We start from the raw sequence: 22,962 nt of genomic DNA, 5'->3' as shown, positions 1-22,962 counted from the left end.
TAAAAGTTTCTCAAATCTGAAAAGATGGGAGAGTACTTTAGTATCATGTTTATGATCATCTTAATGATTAAGATACCATATCACAATTGGTCCTCTAAAGTCATCTTAGTGCATTCTTATAACTAAGAAGAGGAGTCATGAATTGTTGAAATGGTTAGATCAGGAAGATGAGTCATACTTCGTTCCAAAACAATTCTTAGAGTCATACTCCAAGATTGTAACTTGAGTGACATATCTTAAAGAAAGGTTTAAAACATTTGTCAAATGTAAGAGTAAAAGTGTCCTACTCTTGTACATTTGAAATTGATAAGTTGTGATGTTTTGGATAAAACAAAGACCAACTAAGGCCAATTGTGTGAAGTGTTTGTCTTGATAAAGAATCCGCACTATCTCTTGAATATTTGGCAAGATAGTCTTATATGTCAAGAGGATAGTGGGAGTCTTAAAGATCCTAAAAAGAATTTCAAGAACTAATCAAGAATAAAACCTAAAGTCCTTCACTAGCACACGACTTGAGGTTTATAACCTATCGTGTTGAAATTTTTGTGCCTATTCAAGTTGGCTTTGCATAGGAGTTCTGAGAGTTCTCAATTGGTTGCACAACTACTTGGAAGCAATGGCAGGCACCTGAGCTGCCAAATGGCAAGAATTTAAGATTACACAAGTTTAATCAATATAAGTTTGGATTTGTCACTAACCTTGTCTTGTGATTATGGTTTTGACAAATTCACATGGATAAGAACACATACACTATTAAATCTAAGTGTCATAAGGTTTCTCTCCGATTCATGAAAATGATGGTGAGGAAACACTTTCACTAAGTAGATTTTAGCTAGATAGCAATTGTGATATTTGCATTCTCAAAGTCGTTAGTGAAGCGTGTGTGGTTTACCGGAACACTAACATGGACTTGTGAGAAGTGGCAAAGGTCTAAACAATTGAGACTATGATTACGGCATCCCTTTTCATAGTTCTAAAATTGTTTAGACACACATGTGAGCTATCTAAAGGAGGTGTATGATTTTGATAAAGTTTTATCAAAACAATCTAGTATCAGAAATCTGAACTTTGGTAAAAAAGTCAGCTGATTTCTGAGTACATGTCAAAGCTAGTGGGAGCATAAGTGTTATGCTAATAATCATCATGTTAGTGGGAGCATGATAATTATGACAAAGGTTGCAAGTTAGCAATGTTAATTATAGAAAACAAAAGTTTCAATTCGTGGGGTTGCATGGGTTGAAAAAGTTGTTTTGCTATAATTAAGGGAGAGGAAATTATACTTCATTTCAGTTCTAAAAGCTTAGATTGAGATTTTAATCGTATTTAATCAAGGATATATATATGAATTTCATGTTGGAATGGCTCAACATAAGGAAATTCTATATATGGGTCCATTATTTGCGTTCTAAAATTCGATTATGATTACGGCATCCCTTTTCATAATCTGAATTTTGAGAACTTGGCAAATTGAAATGGAAATATTATAGCAAAAGACTGGTTTAGTCTTTATGTGAGACATCATGAATCGTGTCCCATATGCTTCGGATATAGGATCTATTACATGTGCTATATTCATCCTTTCTAAAATTTTCCAAATGCCTGGGGCATTATGAAGGGAAAAGGTCTAGAATTGGATATGACTAAAATGATTAAGCAATTGTCGAGGACAATCTAAGGTTTACCAAAGATTGGTTGCTCAAGGACAGTTGGAAGTATAATGTTAATTCTGGAAGGACCATATTGACATAATCTGTAAGGAGGCAACTCTTGTTCAGAAGTGATAGTCAAAATGGAATATGGAAATGTTTCAAAGTTAGAAATTATTCAATCTGTGTAAGATTAGGAAACTTAATGAAAGAAGGATGTTTCCAAGGAGCTGATATCCTTTGGAATGCTCTGTAATGATTGTTGTCAAGTCTTTCTGACTTCGTGCATAATCATTAAGAGGATCAATGCATATAAGTTTAGAATCTAACAGATTTCAGTAAATGGCATGAATTTGGAATTCTTGCATTTGCAGTAAGGATTTGGGATTGTGAAAAGAGGATCATTGGAGTGATGTTCAATTGATCTATTTTACAAAGTAAAGATCATAGACAAACATAGTATGCATACTTGGTGTATGGCATGACTACTGTTTAGAAAACATAGTGTGCATGCTTGGAGCATGGGACAACTATTGTTTTAAATTCAAGTATAAAGTTGATAAAACCGAAACAATAAATAATGAGTAATCAGTATGGTGATAAATAAAAGTGTTTATTTATATTCATAGGGTTTGATACCATATTTGATTAATTTATTCTTGTGTTTCACTTTGCATGTTTTGACTTCCAGAATAACTAAGTCGCTCTTCCTGAATGATTAAGTTATTCAAACCATCCACAGTCGGTCATATGTTGGAAGTAGATATGAATCAAGACTGTCATGGGTTGGTTTGTAGAGGTCCAAGTTGGTGGACAAAGTGGTGCTACAACACTCATGAGTGCTCATAAGTTCTGAGTATTGGATTCAACCCGCGCTCATTTGAATCACTTCATGGATTTTATCACGAGTGATCATGAGACGATAATATCTTATATTCTTCAAACCTAGAGATATGAGTTGTTACTATGAGTTGGTTATACATTCATTGCACGAAAACGCATTCGTAACTCGATGTTATAAAACGTGCCTTTGTGTACGATTCAACAAGTAGTAGAACAAGCCATATGAGTCGAAGTTTATCCATTCCTTTTACCTTCGGGATAAAAGCGATATATGTGGGCCCCTCGATGATTTAAAGATGATACATGTGAGTGCTTGGCCAAGCCAGGACTGATTTGATTTGTTCAATCAGTCAGTCATCATGAATCGGAAATCGGGAAACAACAAATGGACAGAGAGAATGATTGATAATCCATGTCTCAGTCCATATGATATCTAGAATGGAGGAATATATGATCCCTTATCTAATGGACAAGTCATTGACAAAGGTCAGAGTTCATCGACAAGGTCAGAGTTCGACATAAGCTTTTGAGAGCTACGATTGCTGATCGGTTCCTGAAGTCATACGCAATAATAGTTTTAGACTTATCCAAGTGGGAGACTGTTGGATTAATGTCTAAGTCCATAACTATAATTGGTAATACTTGACCCGACCCGGCATGGTCCATCTGGGTTGCATGGCATCATGCATTTGGATAGACTATAATGAGAGAAATAACACTTAAGGTTGGTTAATATATTATAAGTTCTAATATATTAATAAGGTTATTTAATTAGTATTGATTAAGAATTAGTTTGGAATTAATTAAGTGATCAAAAGGAGACTAATTAAATATATGGGTTGATTGTGTAAATCATTCATTCTTATATATGTGGGCTTGTGATCCAAGATTCCTTATGTTGGACTAAGTCCATGGGGTGACCCATGGATACTCCATGGAGGTTAAAATCCATGGAGCATAAGGAATGGGTAAAGTTATGAGTTACATGGTGTAACCCTAATAGCCACCATATAAAAGAATCCCATGGCTCAAGAAATCGTGCACTAATGTGTGAGTGTGAGGGCTAGACGATTTCAAGGAGTGTTCAAGTTTCTCTCAAGTTATTCCAAGTGTAGTTGGTGTTGTGTGAACCATTTGAGGTGTCACACTTGGGGCACTAGGCACTCAAGCTTCATGTACACTTAGGAGTGTTAGAATGCTCATAACCCAACAAAAGTATTGGGTGGGATTGTGGAATCAGTAAAGATTAGATTAGATAGAGGAATACTTGTTTGTGTTGATGAAGAAACAGGAGGAGGGCATGGATCAATTGTGATTGGAATAGAAGAAGTTGTAGGTGATGGACGAGGAGCAGGAACAGAATCATTAAAATCTTGAGTTACCTTTGGATTAGGATTCAGTTCTTCAATGCGAGTGTTGTCACCCTCCTCATTGTGAACTCCCTCATTTTGAACTTCCTCATTGCGAACATGTTCTTCCTCCTCATTGCGTAAATGTTAGTTTTCCTCAATCCGAACTTCGAATTCAGTCTCAGATTTTGAACCTTCGCTTTCACTAGGAGTGGGAGACTTTCGGTTGCGAGCGGGCTGCTTTCGCCTTTTAGGAGCAGCTGTAGAAGAAGCTGCTGCAGCCTTTCGCTTTTTGGTTGGAGGTTTCGCAGTGGCAGAAGATCCCTCCTTATCTGTAGATTTCTTTCCTCCCTTCTTCGTACCCTTGCCCCCTTTATTGGGTTTATCTGCTTCAGCAAGGATAATTTGCATTTCTTCTGTCAATTCACGAGGCCCAGATGGAGTTAACTTCCGGTACCCCTCCAAGATCTTGCTAGAAGGAGGCACATCCTTAAAACTAACTTCTGGGATTGATCCAATGAAGGAAAATTTGGAAGAATCTGAAACGATAATTCATGTAGTGTGAAAGATAGAGATTGAAGCCAACAAAGAGTTTTGCATCACTGGGATCTGGAGGTTTTCAATAGAGCGGTGGACAATGAGAGTCCAAAAATGTGCACATGAGATTTCACTGTGACGTGTGGCGGAGAGAGTTCTCTGGATAACTTGACCCCATAGAACAGAGCCATAATCGATGTTAGAACCTGTGTAGAGACCATAGAGAATGGCCATGAAGAGCTTGCTAGCACAGTCCGATCCTATCACCCTTTCAGAGAACCCTTTAAACAGTAACGTGAAGAGTCCGTTCCACTGTGGAGGCAAATTGGGTTTTTGAACTTGGAGACGGCAGATAGGGTTTCTTTGTAACCCATTTGGAAGAACATCTTGAGTAGAGCAACATTTGTGACGAACTTTAGATTGATCATATCATCAGACTGAGGAAGTTGAAGAAGAGAACAAAATCGAGATTTTGTGATTGAGGTTTTGCGATCGTGGATCTTGAAAGTGATCCTTTGTTCTTCCTTGATGTAGTTTGCTGATGAGTAAGCCTTAGACATGAGTGAGAGAGGAACATTCTCCATTCTTGAAAGAGCGATTGTGAGAGGAGAATACTTGAGGCATTCGATCATAGGCAACACGAAGCTGTCGTATTTGACCGGATCGAGATCAATCACTAAGTTTTGATTTTGTTTGACAGCAAGAAGAGAAGAATGTGCTGTTTGATCTTGAGCAGAGACGTTTTCAGATGAGCCCGCCATTGGAGAAGCTTGATGAAGAAGATGAACAGTTAAGAGGTTTTGATCGCTGGAAATTTTTTTGAGATAATTTGGTAAATGATAATGAGAGATAAATCGCCAAAATCTTTATATATGGTTCGATTTGTGAGTGCAATGCGGGCAGAGAGTGCATCGATTATTGAAAAGTTGCCTGAAAAAGTGCGACTTGAAAACTGTAGATGTCAGTCCCATATGTCACGCGACGATAAATTAGCTGTCGATTCAAATTTTCACACACCCATTTGAATTCTTATCATAAAAAATTGTCGCATCAACTTTTCTCTTTCGCAGTTTAAACATCATTGGACCTATCCAACACGAACGTTCGTTTTCACATGACATGGATTGAACTGCGAACTTGAAAGTAACATTAAGAACCACGAACAAGAATTTTGGAAAATCACAGGGATCTTCGTGCAAAAGTGTCAAATATAAAGAAATAAAGCAAAACATATATGATGAATATTGTGATGTCTTAACTATAGACACAAAACAGTTGATCCCGGGCTTAGATCTCTTCTTTCGAAGTCAAGAGAGACTAAGAAGTGTCTGTGTGGTTTCCCATTGAAATATGATCAAATGTTTGATAAGAAACATTGAAAGGCATCTTTTAATTTGGCTAAATGGGTGGTTTAATCTTCTACCAAACTACGAACTTGACATAAGTACGAAAGTTGGAAGAAGTACTCGTGTGACCAGTGTAGTCAGTTGAACGAGTAGGTTTGGAATCATTTTGGTGACGAGATAAAACTTTGAAATCTCAAACAAAATAAAACTAGATCTTTTGGGAAAAAGTGACTTGGTAATAGAGCACTTCATAAAGATCTCGCAAAAGAAATGAGATTCCTAGGTACAAACCACGAAAGTGGCTTTCGTTAATTCTATTGTGAAAATCTAGAACCTTTAACTGTTCACCGTCAATTCATATAAGTGTGTTGAATTTTGGGTTTCACTAAGTTTGTGGTGAACGAAGCTAAGATCATTAACATAGAAGTTGTGCAACGATAAACCTCAGTGGTATAGCTGAGAGTCTCAAGGGTTGCATTTATGAGTGCGAAGGTAATCGAGAAATATGAAGGTGCTTCCAGAGAAGCGAATGTACCTCTGCTATGCGAACGTGACTAAGCAGATAACTCTTATCTCATAGTGAGTAGAGTAAGGTAGCTCATGACTAATGTGAATTCGGAGCCTGATTGGGAATAATCGATTGGTAGAATCAATTCATTAAGGCTTCACAATTGAGTCTTTGAGGCTTAGGACAACATGCATCATCATGCTTCTAGGGACGCTTAGCTAATACAAAGATAAAGAATTTTATACCTGCCCCATCACCTGAATTGATACAAGTCACAAACATACTCCATGGGCGTTATGTATGTCTAATATTTTTGGTATTTTTATGATTTGTGAAAATAAAAGAAACAAAAATAAAACACAAAGAAAATATTTTTGTAATTTTGTTTTTCTGAAAAGAAGTAAAACAGAAACAAATAAATGATTTTAGGATTTTGAGATTTTCTGAAAAAGAATCAAAAACAGAAAATATGCAAAAATGAAACAAAGATAAGCAATAATATACATAAAGTACAAAAGGATATAAGTGACCAAACCACGAATGAATAATCGACTGCGAACCACTATGAACGTTCACACCGATTCGCATCGATAAAGTAGACTGCGAATGAACAGTTGTCTGCGAACTACTGAGAACGTTCGCACCGATTCGCAGTTACATATTTATGAGTGTGAAAGTGGTTGTAACGCCCCGTTCCAAATTGACTTCTAGTCTAAGGATGTGGCCCGAAGATCGGTCATCATAAGGATTAGGGCTTTTGAAAAGGTAGGATCTAGGCCCATTTGGGTGCGGGTGATGTATTATAAGAGATTCGGGTGTTCGGTTCGTGTTTTGGAGCCACGTGGTATATCGGTAAAGTGGCAGTTCGAGCTCTTTATGAATTTTGGATTTTTGTTCAAAAGGTTTTGTGGTGAGGAAAAGTTGATAGATGCGTAGAGCTTCTCGCCACCTTTCCGTGGATATAAGGATCGTCGGAATCGGGCTTATAACGAAGAAGTTATGGCCTTAAGAAGTTTCATGGTTTTCAGGCCTAGCCGAGTACGCAGGGCGTACTCAAAGAGTACGCGGGGAGTACTGGTGAAGAAGGTAGTACGTTGGGCGTACCTTGGAGTACGCTGGGCGTACTAACCAGGATAGTCGCGAATGTTCTTTGGAGTACGCTGGGCGTACCAGAATTACGCTGGGCATATGCCAGTCAGATCAGAACCCTATTTTAGGGTCTTAGACCCTATTTAAGCTCCTTATCTCATAACCTAACCCTAATATTTTTAGCCTCCATCCCTCTAAACCCTATAAATCGACCCTTAGCCCTCATTTGAGTGATTTTGGAACTTGGATGGCCATTAGAGGAGTATTTTGGTGTTTTTGAAGAAGAAGGTGTTTAGAGAAGAAGCAAGAGATTGAAGAGAGCTTGTAGATCCAGAGGTTTTACATCATTTCCAGCCTATTGAAGGTATAAAGTTCTCATCTTGGTGCTTCTACATCATAGATCTAGGTTCTCATCGATTTTGTCCCTTTTTGGTTTCAAGAATGGATTTTTATGGTGCAAATCCGTTTCTGGACTTAGGATTGCCACCCATGAAGCTATTTGAGTCCTTTGCGTAGTAAAGTTGCAACCTTTAAGGTCCATTTGCATCCATGCAAGAGATCTAGTCATTTCCCTGAAGATAGTTGCTATTTTTCCAAGTTTAATCTCATTTGGTGGAGTGCAAGCCACCAAGTGATCAACTTTATGGGTTAAGATGGATTATTGGACCCAGATCTGTAGTTTGGACGAAGTGTCTTAAGAGGTTTTTAAAAAATGGCTTAACAGGAGAGTACACTTGGCGTACACGTCAGTACGCGCAGCGTACAAGCCATGCAAGCTGTACGCTCAGCGTATACTCACATTTTTGGACTTTACATTTTGGGCCTCGGTTTGGGCCAACTTTTGGACTTGTCAGCTATTGGGCCTCTGTAGGGCCATCAGAAGTCAGATTTTGGACCAAGGACATGATTGGGCTTATGGAAGGCCCATATGAGGAGTTGGTCCCATTTTAGAAAATTAGGCCATTAGTGGGCCTTTAGTGGGCCATTAGTGGACTTAGAAGGATTAGTTAGATTTGGGCCTTGGAGATGGTCCAAAGTTAGAGCAGGGGTAATTTGGTCAATTTACCCTTAGAAGGATTCTCAGTGTTCTGACTAAGTATTATTGTATAGAGTCAGCCCGGGAGTCGTGGGAGTAGCCAGCAGAGATCCCTCACACACGAGTTCAGCATCCAGTTTGAGAGGTGAGTTTCCTCCTTTAGGAACGGGTCTACGGCCACAATGCCGACCCGTTTAGATGTTAGTAGTTTCGGACTTCGGTCCGATGCCGGGGGTTAAACCGATGCAGTTTATATGTTTCCGGACTTCGGTCCGATGTCGGGGCGGTCCCGAGAAGCAGTTATGTATGCCTGATGTCTTTGTGATTCATGCATGTTTATCTTATGTGTTATATGTTTCGGGCTTTGGTTCGATGTCGGGCAAGCCCGATGCAGTATATGTGATTATGTTATATGTTTATGTTATGTTATGTTCAGTTATACCGGACTTCGGTCTGATGACGGACGGGGCCCGATGCAGTGGGCGGGGCCCAAGTTATTCCGAACTTCGGTCCGATACCGGGCGGGGCCCGATGCAGTGGGAGGGGCCCAAGTTATTCCGGACTTCGGTTCGATGCCGGATGGGGCCCGATGCAGTGGGCGGGGCCCAATTTATGTCGGACTTCGGTTCGATGCCAGGCGGGGCCTGATGCAGTGGGCAAGGCCCATTATGTGTTATATGTGTTATTATATGGTATGTGGTAGTCTGGGGGAGCTCACTAAGCTTCGTGCTTACAATTTTCAGTTTTGGTTTCAGGTACTTCTTCTAGAAAAAGGAAGGGCTCGGGATGATCGCATGACACACACCACAACTTTCAGCCTGGGATTGATTGAGACTCTGATATTTTCTCATTTGTTTTTGATACAGTATTTGATATGAGATCTTGAGATACATGACATTTAGTTTTCTTATTGATTATGGATGATTATAGTTTTCATAATATTTTTTTTAAAACGAAATTTTTGGCTTGTATTTTTGGGATGTTTCAGTAGTTTTGGTACAGATTCAGCTTCCATCATTCCTAGCCCTTGAAGAATTCTATTAAAAGTTGTTTCAGGTAGGGCCTTTGTGAATATGTCAGCTAACTGATCAGTAGATCTTACGAAATGTATCTCAACGTTTCCATCTTCCACATGATCCTTGATGAAGTGATACCTCAGTGCTATATGTTTCATTTTTGAGTGTTGCACTAGATTATGACAAATGCGAATTGCACTTTCTGAGTCACAGTAAAGAGGGATTCGTTTCATACTCAAGCCATAATCACAAAGCTGGCTTTGAATCCAAATGACTTGGGATGTGCATGAAACTGCAGCTATGTATTCAGCCTCAAAAATACAAACTCATTGAGTTCATCTTTCTTGTGAAAGCTGCAGCTATGTATGAAGCTGCAACTATGTATTCATACTCAAGCCATAAGTGGTCACCCTCTTTCTTGTGAAAGAAGGTTGGGTCAACCGAACCTTCTTTAAACTTGGACATTTTAAGGAAACGAGTGAGAGTTTCATACCAGGCTCTCGGAGCTTGGTTCAGACCATAGGCTGCCTTATCCAAGATGTAGCAGTGATTTGGATACTTCTCGTTTACGACCCCAGGAGGTTGTTCCACGTATATTGTCTCTTCTAATTCTCCATTCAAGAATGGACATTTAACATCCATTTGAAACACTTCAAAGTTCTTGTGTGCTGCGTATACCAGAAAGATGCGGATAGATTCCAAACTTGCAGCAGGTGCGAAGGTTTCTTCGTAGTCGATGCCTTCTTCCTGAAAATATCACTTAACCACGAGTCTCACCTTGTTTCTTATGATGTTCCCTTATTTATCCATTTTATTGCAAAACACCCACTTTAAACCTACAACCGATGCATCTGGTGGAGTTGGAATTAGCCTCCAAACTTGGTTTCGTTCAAACTCATTGAGTTCGTCTTGCATCGCTTGCACCCAATCAGAATGATCAAAAGCAGTATTGACGGTTTTGGGTTGTACCTTGGATACAAATGATTTAAACATACAATATTCTACTTGAGAGAATAATGCAGTTTGTTTTGCTCTTTGTTGAGATCTCGTAAGAACACCTGTAGAAGTTTCACCAATAAATTGGGTTTTCGGATGATCTCTGGTCCATTTGGCTAGTGGAGGATAGTTTGGATCATAAGAGGGATCCAATTCAACGTTTACTTCTTCGAATTCTGATTGAACGTCCGAATCGTCATTCACATCCTTATTCTCCCCCTCGAATGCCTAGTGGTCCTCTTCATCAGGAATTGAAGTATCTCCTGTGAATGGAGGTTCGAGAGACACTTTGGGAGGTAAGTCATTTGTATTAGAAGGTGGGTCAGACGAAAGAGACGAAGTGTAGCCCTCCCCCTGTAACGGAATGTTCGTTTCTTGTGGAGTTGGTTGTTCCCCCTGAGGACGCGCATTGGAGTCATAATTCTCCCCATGGAATGTAGCGTTCGTGCCTTGAGGTACTTTCGCAGTTGATGGCTGATGGTGCATGTCTTTCGCAGCATCATCAATTATCTTCTTCAATTCATCTACGTTGTTGTCAGTTGCTTTCGCTTCAGATGTGATAGCCTTCTCTGGCTCATCAAAGAGTAACATGAATTAGTCATACATATTGGAGATTGGAACAGTGGCTGGACTTGGATTGGGAAATATTTCCTCCGAGTGATTCTCTTTTGACTGAATTCTCTTCAAGTAATTGTCATCGAACGTTACATAGTATGTTTCTTCCATCTTCTTTGATCATTTGTTGAGAACCCTGTATGCCTTGGAGGTCAGCAAATATCCCAGAAATATACCCTCGTCAGCTTTCACATCGAACTTGTTTCGTTGTTCCTTGGAGTTGAAGATGAAACACCTGGAACCAAATACGTGGGAAAACTTAACATTAGGTTTGTGATTATTTAAGATTTCATAAGGAATAATGAAGAATCGCTTATTCAGGATGGATCTGTTTGGGGTAAAGCAAGCAGTTGCAATAGCATCTGCCCAGAAGTAGAGTGGCAGACATGCGAATGTCATCATGGTTCGTGCAACTTCACACAAAGAACGGTTTCGTCTTTCAACTACGCCATTCTGTTGTGGAGTATAAGGAGTAGAAGAATTGTGTGTTACTCCCTTTTCAACAAGAGATTCCTCGAACACTTGCTTTTTGAATTCAAGCCCGTTGTCGCTGCGTACATTGCGAACCAGCTTTCGCAGTTGAAGCTCGATTTGCTTGATGAAATCCTTGAGTTTTGGTGTTGCTTGATTTATGTTTAAGAAAATATACCCATGTAAAACATGAAAAATCATCAACTATGACAAGAATGTACTTACTACCACCAACACTTTCGATTGCAGAAGGTCCACAAAGGTCAATGTGTAGAAGGTCCAATGGTTCAATGACTTTCGTGTTTACAATTATTGGATGACTTTTTCTTCTTTGCTTCCCTATTTCGCAGGCTGCACATAAATGATCCTTATCATACTTCAGGAGAGGAAGTCCTCGCACATGATCACCAAGAACTAGCTTGTTGATGTGTTTGAAGTTGAGGTGCGAAAGGCGTCTATGCCATAGCCAACTATCATCAGAGTGAGCTTTCCTAAGAAAACATATGGCAGACTTCCCTTTTATCGGGTTTAGATTCAAAGGATACATTTCTCCCTTTTGCTGCGACTTTAAGAGAACTGCTTTCGTTTTCTTTTTCTATTATCTCAGATCCTTCATTGTCAAAGGATACTTTCAAACCCGTCCTACAACCAATTACGAAACACTAATTAGGTTGTGTTGTAAGCCTTCCACATACGCCACCTTGCGAATTGAAAAATCTCCATTCGTTATCGTCCCATAACCTTTGATCTTTCCAAACAAATTGTTTCCATACTTTACATTTCCACCATCTTTCAGAGCTCGAAACTCTCGTAGTTCCTCCTTCCTCACAGTCATGTGACGTGAGCAGCCACTGTCAATGTACCGTTCGGTGTCAAACTACTCGTCACGAATAACCTGCAAAAATTAAGCAGATTTAGGAACCCAAAGTTGCTTGGGTCCTTGTGAGCCTTTTACAGAACGAGGAAAAGTAATTGCAAGATCAACCATATAAGTTCGTTTGATTAAGGTGGTTTCATCTTTCTTAGTTATGGTGAAAACTTTTACTTTATTATTTGTCATTTTCGTCTCTTTTGAATCATATTGTTTTCGTTTGTTTTTTATTTGATTTTTGACGAATTCTTTCTCGACTCTCTTAAGGTTAGTTGTTGACTTCTTTGTTTGAGCTTTAGTATCCGAGACTAACTTTCCCTTTCCCTTGACATCTTTGGGTGAAGCTTTTGTGGGTAGATAGTGATGAGATTTTGGTCTCTCAATAGGCTTCTCTGAAAAAGAGGGTTTTGGAACAAAGTTCCTTGATGGTTTTTGTTGATTGCTAGAATGACAGTGCGAACATCGACCAGGATTCGCATGCGAACTAGCTTTCGCATTCTGATTGGAATATTTTTCTCTACGAACATAGTTGGAATTTTGGGATTGCCAAAATTGCTTCCTTTCATTGAGAGTTCTCTGATATCTCTGATTTCTTTGACGTTTTTGCTCTGCGACTTGCTCAGTGGACTTGTGAATGTTCACTTTAGGTTTTGCATTTCTTGCATGAGGTTCGGTCTTAACCTTCTTGGCTTCGCTTTGAACTTCCTTGGTACCGCTTGGACTACCCTTCTCAAAGCTTGACGACTTATTTATTGGTTCTGCCACATATCGGCCTTTCACTCTCCACGAAGTTCGTTCTGATAGACCCTTCGTTTTGTCTGCATTGTCAATTGGGGCAGACCAAAAGTACTCATCGCAACCATCTTTGTTGTCATTATCAACAATGGACTTTAATTCAACAGTTTGTGTTTCGTCCACTCCATCAGTTTTAAAGACTTGATTAGTTACAGTTTAGACTTTGGGAAATACAATTGTTTTTTCTTTCAAAATTTCGGGTTTGTTTTGAGAGATACGTGCAAACTCCACTGAATTTTTAGAAATTAGAGCTTTCGCTGGTGCAGATTCGTTCTTAACAAACTCTGAGCAATCTACCTCATCCTCTACAGAGATTTCACTCATATCACTGTCCTCATCGAATTCAGATGTGCTTTCAACATTTATTTTGTTTTCTAAATTCAATTTGGCACTCAATGAGTCAAATTTCTTCATAGTATCAGTCTTGATTTGCTTTTTGTCATTTTCATCCAGAATTTGTTTCAACATGCTTTTATGGTCCTTGGACTTAATGTAAGTTTCAATTCGTTCCAGTCCATATTTGTAAGCATCAAAGGTTTCTTCAGAAGAAACGATGGATTCACATTTATAACAATCAACGTTGATTTCATCTTCCTTTAATTCAAGAAAAGGTAAAATCATCTTGTGGATTTTCTTACGAATCTCACAATCAAGGTGCAACTGAGTAATATTAAAATAAAGCCTTTTAGCAATTAAACAAAAAATATTATGTTGTTTTAAAAGCATTAAATTGTCTCGTTGCAAATAAATTGATTCATCCCTAGACTTAGACAAATCAGACTCGATCTTCTGAATCCACATGCGCCTCTCATCACTTTTCATCGAAACCCTTCTCAATGGATCAGTTAGGTTAGAGTTTGTCAACCGAGTTCGTTTTAAACTATCACTAATGTTCGAAAAGTGATATTTAGGTCGTTTAATCTAGTTTCATATCTAGACACAAGTATATTGAGAGATACAAGAATGGAGTTTACCTTGTTGATTACCCGTTCACAATCGTTGATTTGTTCAGGAACTGGTCTCGCAGTGAAACGACTATCATCCCTTCTTTCACTCTCAGTAGCATTCTCCTGCGTCTGTGACCCTTTACTTGTCACCATCAAACACCTTCCTGCAAACTGCAAACTCTCCTCTTTCGCAACGAACGCCCTGCCATGTGTGGGCTTGCGAACTTCATCGTCTTCTGAGTCAGTTGACAAGACTTCTACTCCTCCAAACTCATTTCAGCCACATTTTCCTGCACAATTAAAGCAGGCATAAAGTTATCAACAATCTTTTTCTTTTTTATCTTCTCCAGCTTTCGCATGTGGTAGGACTCATCATCTTCTCCTTCTCTCTTCTCATTTAGCCTTCTCAGCATGCAATCCTTGGCTAGATGATTTTTTCCATGACAATAGTTATAGTCATAGCCAGAGTCTCCCATTCCCTTTTTCTCCTTCTTATCTTCCTCCTTCTGAGAAGCGCTTTTATTCTCCTCTTTCGTCCTTTCTGAGTTGTAGCTACCCTGCCAGTTTTGGTTTTTGTTTAATGGGAATTTCTTCCTTGAAAACCTTTTGGGATTTTGAGACCATTATAGCGAACTACTCGTTCGTAAGATCACATTCAGAATGATCTGACTCAGAATCTTCCTCTGCAACAGTTTTGCCCTTCGCAACAAGAGCTAGAGACCCCATTCTAGAAGCAACTTTCGCTTCTTTCGTCACTTCACTTTCATGTGACTTGAGAATCCCAACAAGTGTAGCTAAAGTATAACTTTTGAATTGCTCGTGCGCTTTGACGGTAGAAACCACTGCCATCCATTCAGATCTAAGCCCATTCATGAAAGTAACCTTTTTCTCGATTAACTCGCGTCCAATACCATGCTTCATCATCTTGCTAAGAAGATGAGTGTAGCGATTGAATGTCTGGCTCAGATTCTCTTCTGGCTTCTGCACGAACTCACCAAACTCCGAAAGCAGGAGTGTTTGAGTTGAATACTCAATATCTGCATCAGTGGAGTAAAGTTCTTTAAGCCTTTCGCAGATGGCTTTCACAGTGTCACACGAACTAACAAGACGAAAAGTAACGGCCTGCAAAGCGAATCTAATGATCCTCATTGCTTTGACGTTGTTGACCAATTTATCTTTTTCGTCTTGAGGAACATCCTTCACATTAAGGAGCAGTTGGTTGTATTCCTTTTGAGTTTTGATGGTTCTTTTGGTCTCTGTATGAACAAATGGACCTAGAGTGATGGCTTCCCATATCAAATAACCATTGTCTTCTGAACCGAGAACATAATCTTCAAAATGAAGCGCCCATACTTCATATTCAAGAGGAAAGAGAATCGGGATCCTTGTTGTTGATCCAATACTACTTGAGATATTAATAGAGTTGATGTTGGAATCGTCGTGCTACATGATGATATTTTCTTTGAAATATGTAATGAATCAGACGTGTAAACTGAGATTGTTTGTAGGGTAATATCAAGATCACTTTAAGCCGTCAATATAACAATGAAGACGACTGAGTTAGATCCTATATTAAAGGAAACTCTAAAACTCTGTAAACAGAAGAGATGCGTATAGATTACACAGTCTCCTGCTCTGATACCAATTGTTAGGATGTTAATCCTTGATGATCGATTAGATTCAAACAGGTAAATAAAAGAACACAAAGATGTTCAAACAAGTGCTGAATGATTAAACGTCACTCCTCAGAAGAACTCGATTAAGAATTTCTACTGTAGAGGCGTGATTAGGGTTACAAGGTAAATATCAGAGTTAACTAAAATAAGATGCATGCATGCACCATAAATACTCTAACCCTAGAAATAAATATGGGAGGACAGGCCCAACCCGTTTACAAAACAGACTAAACACTAAGCCCAATGACGCAACAACTAAATACTCAACACGGCTCCAAGCATAGCATTTCCTTCCCTACTCGAACAACAATCTCACATGGTCCTAGGTATTGAATCCCCAACAACGGGACGTCATGCACTTCCTATCATACAATAGTTCAAAAGGTGGCATGATAATACAATAGTGAAGGTTATTATTATGGGAAAACCCCTGCTAATGGAAGATATCAATCCTAATCACCCCAAGATTTGAACCATGCACTTACTCTGACCGTCTGCTCATGGATGGAACATCATGCAAACACTGCACCCGAGTGTTAATTTCCTTTTGGAACCTTTTCCAAAACCGAGACATAAAACGAATGTCCCTAGCAGAGACAATAGAAACTGACACCCTCGTGCTTGGCTACGACCTCCCTAGCCTAGGTATCTGCGTGCAATATCCAGTATAGGAACACAAACCTGACCTTGATATGTCAAATAACCCTGACTATCCTGGCTAACATTCAGAATCTTGCTTGAATCTCCCATGTACTTGTCATTCTCATCCTGAAATGTCACTCCCTGCATATTTTCTTCAACTCCAATAGAGGAGTAAATATCGTCATTCATAGAGACAACTCCTAAAATGGCTCATTAGCCGATTTTTGTCTGAGACCATCAACAACTACATTTATTTTACAGGAATAGTAAAATATCTTGCCATTGAAATCCTTAACCATGCCTAGCAATATAACCCAACTCCTTGCAAAACTCCAATAACTCTAAAATATATGTTGTAAAATTTCCGATACAGATCCTCTAAGGCTGACGATGACTCCTAATCCTTTAACCTAAAAATTGACTAATCCATTAATAAGGAACTCTATCACTCCCAAAGGATGTAATATCTTGATCAACACCTCCTAGACATCTTGATAGGAAATATGGTTATGACACACTTCCATACAACTCTTAGCATACGAGTTGTCTTCCTGACAAATGAACACTTTCTACTGCATGTATGAGGCGTAAGCTATACACTTGCAAATGATTTTCAATCGGTACGTCCAACTCACACTCTTATATTGTTCCTCTTCGCACCTCGCATCATACTATACTCCATGGTACCCTCATCAATCAAGTACAGGACAATCAGAATAACTAGTCTATAACACATATGATACCAAACAATTGTAAGCTCATAACCAACCATTGTGGTCTATAGACATGTAACCATATTTCCCGAAACATGCAGGTTTCCAACTACCATCCCCTCAGCTCACGACAACTCACTAGTCTTGATGTCATCCCCATTGGCATATAGATATAATACCCTCATCACATAACCCATATTAGTAGTACCTAAGAACAAAATGAAATATCAAACTCAAGGAACCTAGATCTATCCACTCTTCAGACCATGCCTCGAATCTCCAAACCTTCATCAAATAAGAAAAAGCAAGATAACTCTCACTACAATCCCAGACCAGGGCCTATCCAAATGCTTAATATGTGAATCGATGTTGCTGACTCAAAACATCTAACGATCACTTTCTTGAACAAGAAGCACCTGGTAAAGACAATCAACCCCATAACATTCTTGAATGCATAACAGGCGACAATGGAAGACAATCCTAGAATTGAATCATCCATATCTAAGAATTTGTTGCTTTTTCTCTTCCCTGTATGCGTCGCCTTAAAAGACTAGAGTTTTTAGGAACCTTCAGTGGCTTTATCAAGTCCTCCCTACCATACTGAGGTCTGCGCAGTCCTTAGAGTGTTGCCCTGGATGGCTAACTCTCCCCCACTTGGAATCCAATAAACCTTTGATGTTGCTCTTGACTGATCGATCCCCTAATTATCTTGAACGGACCATATGGTCCAGACTCTGTAACTATGCATAGTACGCAACTAGGTAGAACTCTCTATTCATGAAAAGATCTCAGAGCTTCTCAAGGAAACCCCCTGAAAACTCACATACGACCAACACATCCTCATATGTCTTCTCTTCTACGTTGTTACACATATCCACCATGAGTGCTAAGCATCTGATACAACTACGCTTATTGGTAACTTCTACTCCTTGCGACTAGACTTTTTGATATGTCGTATCTACAACATCACCTTGTACTAATTGTTCTCCCCTGTTTGGGTTCAAACTCATACCTTTTTGCGATGACAGACAAACTAAACATCAACAGTGTCTTTGAAATCCATATCCACTGTCATAGGCAGTCCCACGTCGCTATTAGAGCCAAGTCAATCGGCCACGTCTAACTTCTGAAGGTGCTCCAGAACTCCTACCTCAACATTATCTTCCTGCTAAATGTAAACGATCCTAAGAGAGACTCATTCCTAAGTCGGAATTGGTTTAAGCAATCACACACAATACAAGATCAAATAAATAGTCAAAAGTAATTCTAAGGCTATGCACCCTACTCGTATAACTTCCCAACTCGGTTAGGCTATAAATGTTACAAGGTTGGCTATTTATACCCGAACGTATGTAATTAGGACAGAATAAACACACTAACACGAAGAAAACATACTAAGAAACAACTCGATTAATGTGATCATAATGATGACCATGGCGACATATCTTCATCTCCAATATGCAATCGTGACAAGCATGTCCTCTCTGTATGTACTTGCCGCATTTTGACTTGTAGCGCTCGCACACGTGGGTCCTCCCACCCTTACCACAACTATCATGGTTCTTTTGACCTCCAATTCTTGGCACACCAACGTTAAAACCTTCTTGATAGTTGTTAACAAATTCAGGGCTTGTGCCTTCTTCCTCATCCCTAGTTGTATCTCCCAACTAATCTCTTTTTCCTGAGACGCCTCCACTATCCTATCAGCATTCTGAATGGCTACAACCCACTCCTTAAACTGGATAACCAATCTATCAGTGATTTGTCTAATGATACCAGGAAACTCCTATAGTAAGGTCAACGAGACCTCATCAACAATCCAAACATGCAATATTGTGTTGTCCGAGCCAATCCTAGAGCTCTCAACTCCATTTAATGTAGTCGACCTTTTGTTTAGAATAAACATATACCTCATCACCACATATTCAAGTGTACTATTACACTATTTTCTATCTACTCGCACACTAGTATACCCGATCACCAATCCCAAAAGCATATGGTATCACTGTCGTAATCATCTCTAGTGTCTCATTGGCACTCAGTACAGTAGCAGATCTCGCGACACCTTTTCTGGTAGACACCATTCCACAATCAAATGGGGAAACCTTAAGATTGCTACAGTTTAACAACAAACATAGAACCATATGATCCGTACTACACGCAGTTCCTTGGATTTCCTTTGTTACTTCTCTTGACTCGGGCGTAGATCATATGCTTTCGATAGCAAGGGCCCTACTACTATCGTCCACACCGATTCATGCCTGCTCCAAGGTCCATCCCGAAGTAACCAAGTCACTTCTCACCAACAATTCTAACGATGTGCTTTACATTAGCACATGCTAACACTCTTCCTAGCTTACTTGGACTCCCACGCATCCTGCTACTCTACTGGAAAGAAACTCCTATTAATGTTGATTAACTAGATCGTGAATACCATTACCTGCAACTAGAATTAAGTAGTCTTTTGACTGAAGATCTCACACTATAACGGTTGGACTCAAACAAGAGCTGTGAAATAGAGCTAAACCTACAATCTGAGGCCACTTAATTCTAGTGGCATGCAACTTAACATATTCGTCCAATAGCTAATTAATATTATCAAGAATTCCTAAAAGCACAAATCAATCGGCAAATAAGCAGTAAAACTTACAGGAAATTATATCATATCCACTCTATACTAGCATTTCCTACATTTTTCCAAGATCTATAGGAATCCCCTTACTCTGCTACTCTAAATCACATGGAGTCTCCACCATTCCTGACGTGTCGTCTTGTGAATGCACAATCGTATACAATGGGAAACCAGATAGTCATTCGAGTAAAAGATTCTGCACCAGAACGGTTGGACTCAATCAAGAGCTACGCACCAGGCTAAACCAGTCATTCTAACTCTATCTAGTTCCTATTGCATACAACTCAAAGCATTCACTTAACAACCTATCAGTACTAGCACAAATTCCAAATAACACATAACAGGCATCCAACATAGCATGTGAAGAATCCGGTTATCTAGCATACATAATTAAATCCTATATCCGAGAACAATAAATAAGATTTTAACACTTTCCTTTGGCACCGCCTAACTGTACAAACTGTGCTTGCGTTCACCTTTTCCAAACCATTTCATTTAGTTTCCATAAAATTTTATTTTAGAAAAATAACTCTTGAGCTGCAAACTTGAGTTCAAAACTCACTAAAGTGACCTGATTCTCTCAAGATGTGCTCTGATACCAACTTGTAACATCCTAAAATTTACAACAAATTTGATTTTTTTAAATATAACATAAATCATCCATTTACTATATTTTATTCAAAATTAATGAAATACAAACCCCAAGTAGATATTAGTGATTATATATATTTTAATTTGCATTCGAACATAGTTGTTTTTTGTAATGAACTATTTAAATATTTTATATTACTCTGTGATTTATTAGTTTTTATTTATTTATTCTTTTAATTGTTATGAGGTTAAAATAGCTATTGTAATGTATGTTAATGAATTTAAAATAGCTATGGTAATGTACTTTTAATTGTCATGCTTCCTACGATGTAATATATGTTTACAATTCTATGTTTTTTATACGCTCCCCCGCGTGTAACGCGGGTCATAATCTAGTTATTAGTTGTAATTCGAAAATTTATAAAAATATAACCAATTCAATATCAATTCCAAAAACCCGCCTCGAGCCAGTGTGTACAATCATGTCCTGTTAGTGTAATTCAGAAATTGTTATTATTTTAGTCACGTGTTTGAGTTTCTTTTGAATAAATCAAAGCCATGTGGGCTGTAGAGTCCGGGACTTATGCCACTAGGGGTAGTTGCAGTCTTTTTAGCATTTCTTGAGTTTAAATAGCTTAGCAGTATGTACGTTGAGGTCATCACCTCCCTATTTCAATTAGGTAAATAAAAGCTTCCAGCTTTAAGTATTGTGCTCTGTTTTTGTTTTGTTACTGTTTCATTGCCATAGGCTTGTGAAAAGCCAACATTTGGTATCAGAGCGAACCTGGTACATGCCCAAGTATCAACCCCAAAAAGAAGAAATGACAGGCAGCAACAGCAATAGGAATGGTGACAAAGACGGGCAAATCACACTCCACTATCCGATGTTAACAAGAAGCAACTATGGGGCATGGGAAATAAAGATGCAGGTGTTTATGTTGGCCCAAGGTGTGTGGGATGTTGTAGAACCCAGAACACCCAACACCCTCGTTGAAGCAAAGAAGGATAACATGGCCTTGGCTGCCATTTATCAGGGAATACATGAGGATCTGCTTATGATATTGGCAGAGAAGAAGACTGCCAAAGAAGCTTGGGAAGCCCTCAAAGTTATGTTTGTAGGGGCAGATAGAGTGAAGGTTGCCAGAATTCAAACACTCAAGGTTGAACTCGAAGCCATGAGCATGAAAGAGACGGAGAGTGTTGATTACTTCACCGGAAAAGTCATCAACACAGTCAGCACATTACGAACCTTGGGTGACAAGGTAGAAGAATCTCAGGTGGTGAAGAAGTTACTCAGGGCGGTGTCGTCCAAATTTCTTTAGATTGCCTCGACAATCGAGCAATTTGGAGATTTGGAATCAATGTCCGTTGAAGAGGTGATCGGAAGACTCAAGGCATATGAAGAACGCATGAATGAGTACCGGTGATAGTGATGATCGAAAACTCCTCCTAACTCACAAAGAATGGTCCGATAGAAACAAAAAGAATGCAGAGGGTGATTCAAAGCAGAGATCAAATCGAGTTGGACTTGGTGGTTCACGTGGCGGTCGTGCCAGAGGTAGAGGAAGAAACGGAGGGGGCCGTGGTGGTCGTGGTGGCAGAGGCGGATCACATCACCAAAAGGAGAGCAATTCCAGTGTATCGAGTAGCCATGACAAAAGTGACATCCAGTGCTATAATTGGCAAGATTATGGGCATTATGCATCTGAATGTAAGAACCCACGAAAAGAACGGACCCACGAGAATAACCTGGTCCAAGAACATCACGACAATGAGCCTGCCCTGTTGCTGTCAACATGTGAAGATGAAAGCTTGGTATTTCTGAATGAAGAAAATCTCAGTCCTTAATTGAGAACCCATGGAAATTTGAAGAAGTCGTCTTGCACATGGTACCTGGATACAGGTGCTAGTAACCATATGACTGGAGACAAAACCAAATTCAGAAGTGTGAATGAATCAATTCATGGCTTTGTGAAGTTTGGGAATGAATCGAAAGTGAGGATTGAAGGAAAGGGCTCAATAGTCTTTAAATGCAAAGATGGTGGGCGTCGAAAATTGAATGATGTATACTACATACCTGAGTTATGTAGCAACATCATCAGTCTGGGTCAATTAGCAGAAGGGGGAGATGAGATCAAGATCAAAGACCCATTCTTATGGGTTCATGACTCAATTGGAAAGCTGCTTATGAAGGTGAGAAGATCAGCAAATAGACTTTACAAAATAGAGCTAGAAGAAGCTACTGCAGTGTGCTTTGCTACAGAGTGTGATGATCCAACTTGGCTCTGGCACAAGCGAATGGGGCATGTAAATTTCAATTCAATGAAGCTGATGATTGATAAGAAGATGATCGAAGGTGTGCCACAAATAAAGATTCCCTCACAACCGTGTGAAGGCTGTTTGGTGGGAAAACAAGCAAGAGATCCATTTCCAGTTCAGACGAAATTCAGGGCAAACAAGAAGCTTGAGTTGATCTATGGTGATTTATGTGGGCCAGTTACTCCTCCAACACCCTCTGGTAATAGATATTTCATGTTGATGGTTGATGATTTAGTAGAGTGATGTGGGTGTACTTGTTGAAGTCTAAAGATGAAGCTCTACAAGTGTTTAAGAACTTTAGAAGCAAGGTAGAGACTGAAGTAG

The sequence above is a fragment of the Lactuca virosa genome, chromosome 1 (genome assembly GCF_052849685.1).
Source record: "Lactuca virosa cultivar CGN04683 chromosome 1, Lactuca_virosa_CGN04683_v6, whole genome shotgun sequence".
NCBI classification, from domain to species: Eukaryota; Viridiplantae; Streptophyta; class Magnoliopsida; order Asterales; family Asteraceae; genus Lactuca; species Lactuca virosa.
This window is presented reverse-complemented; position numbering follows the sequence as displayed.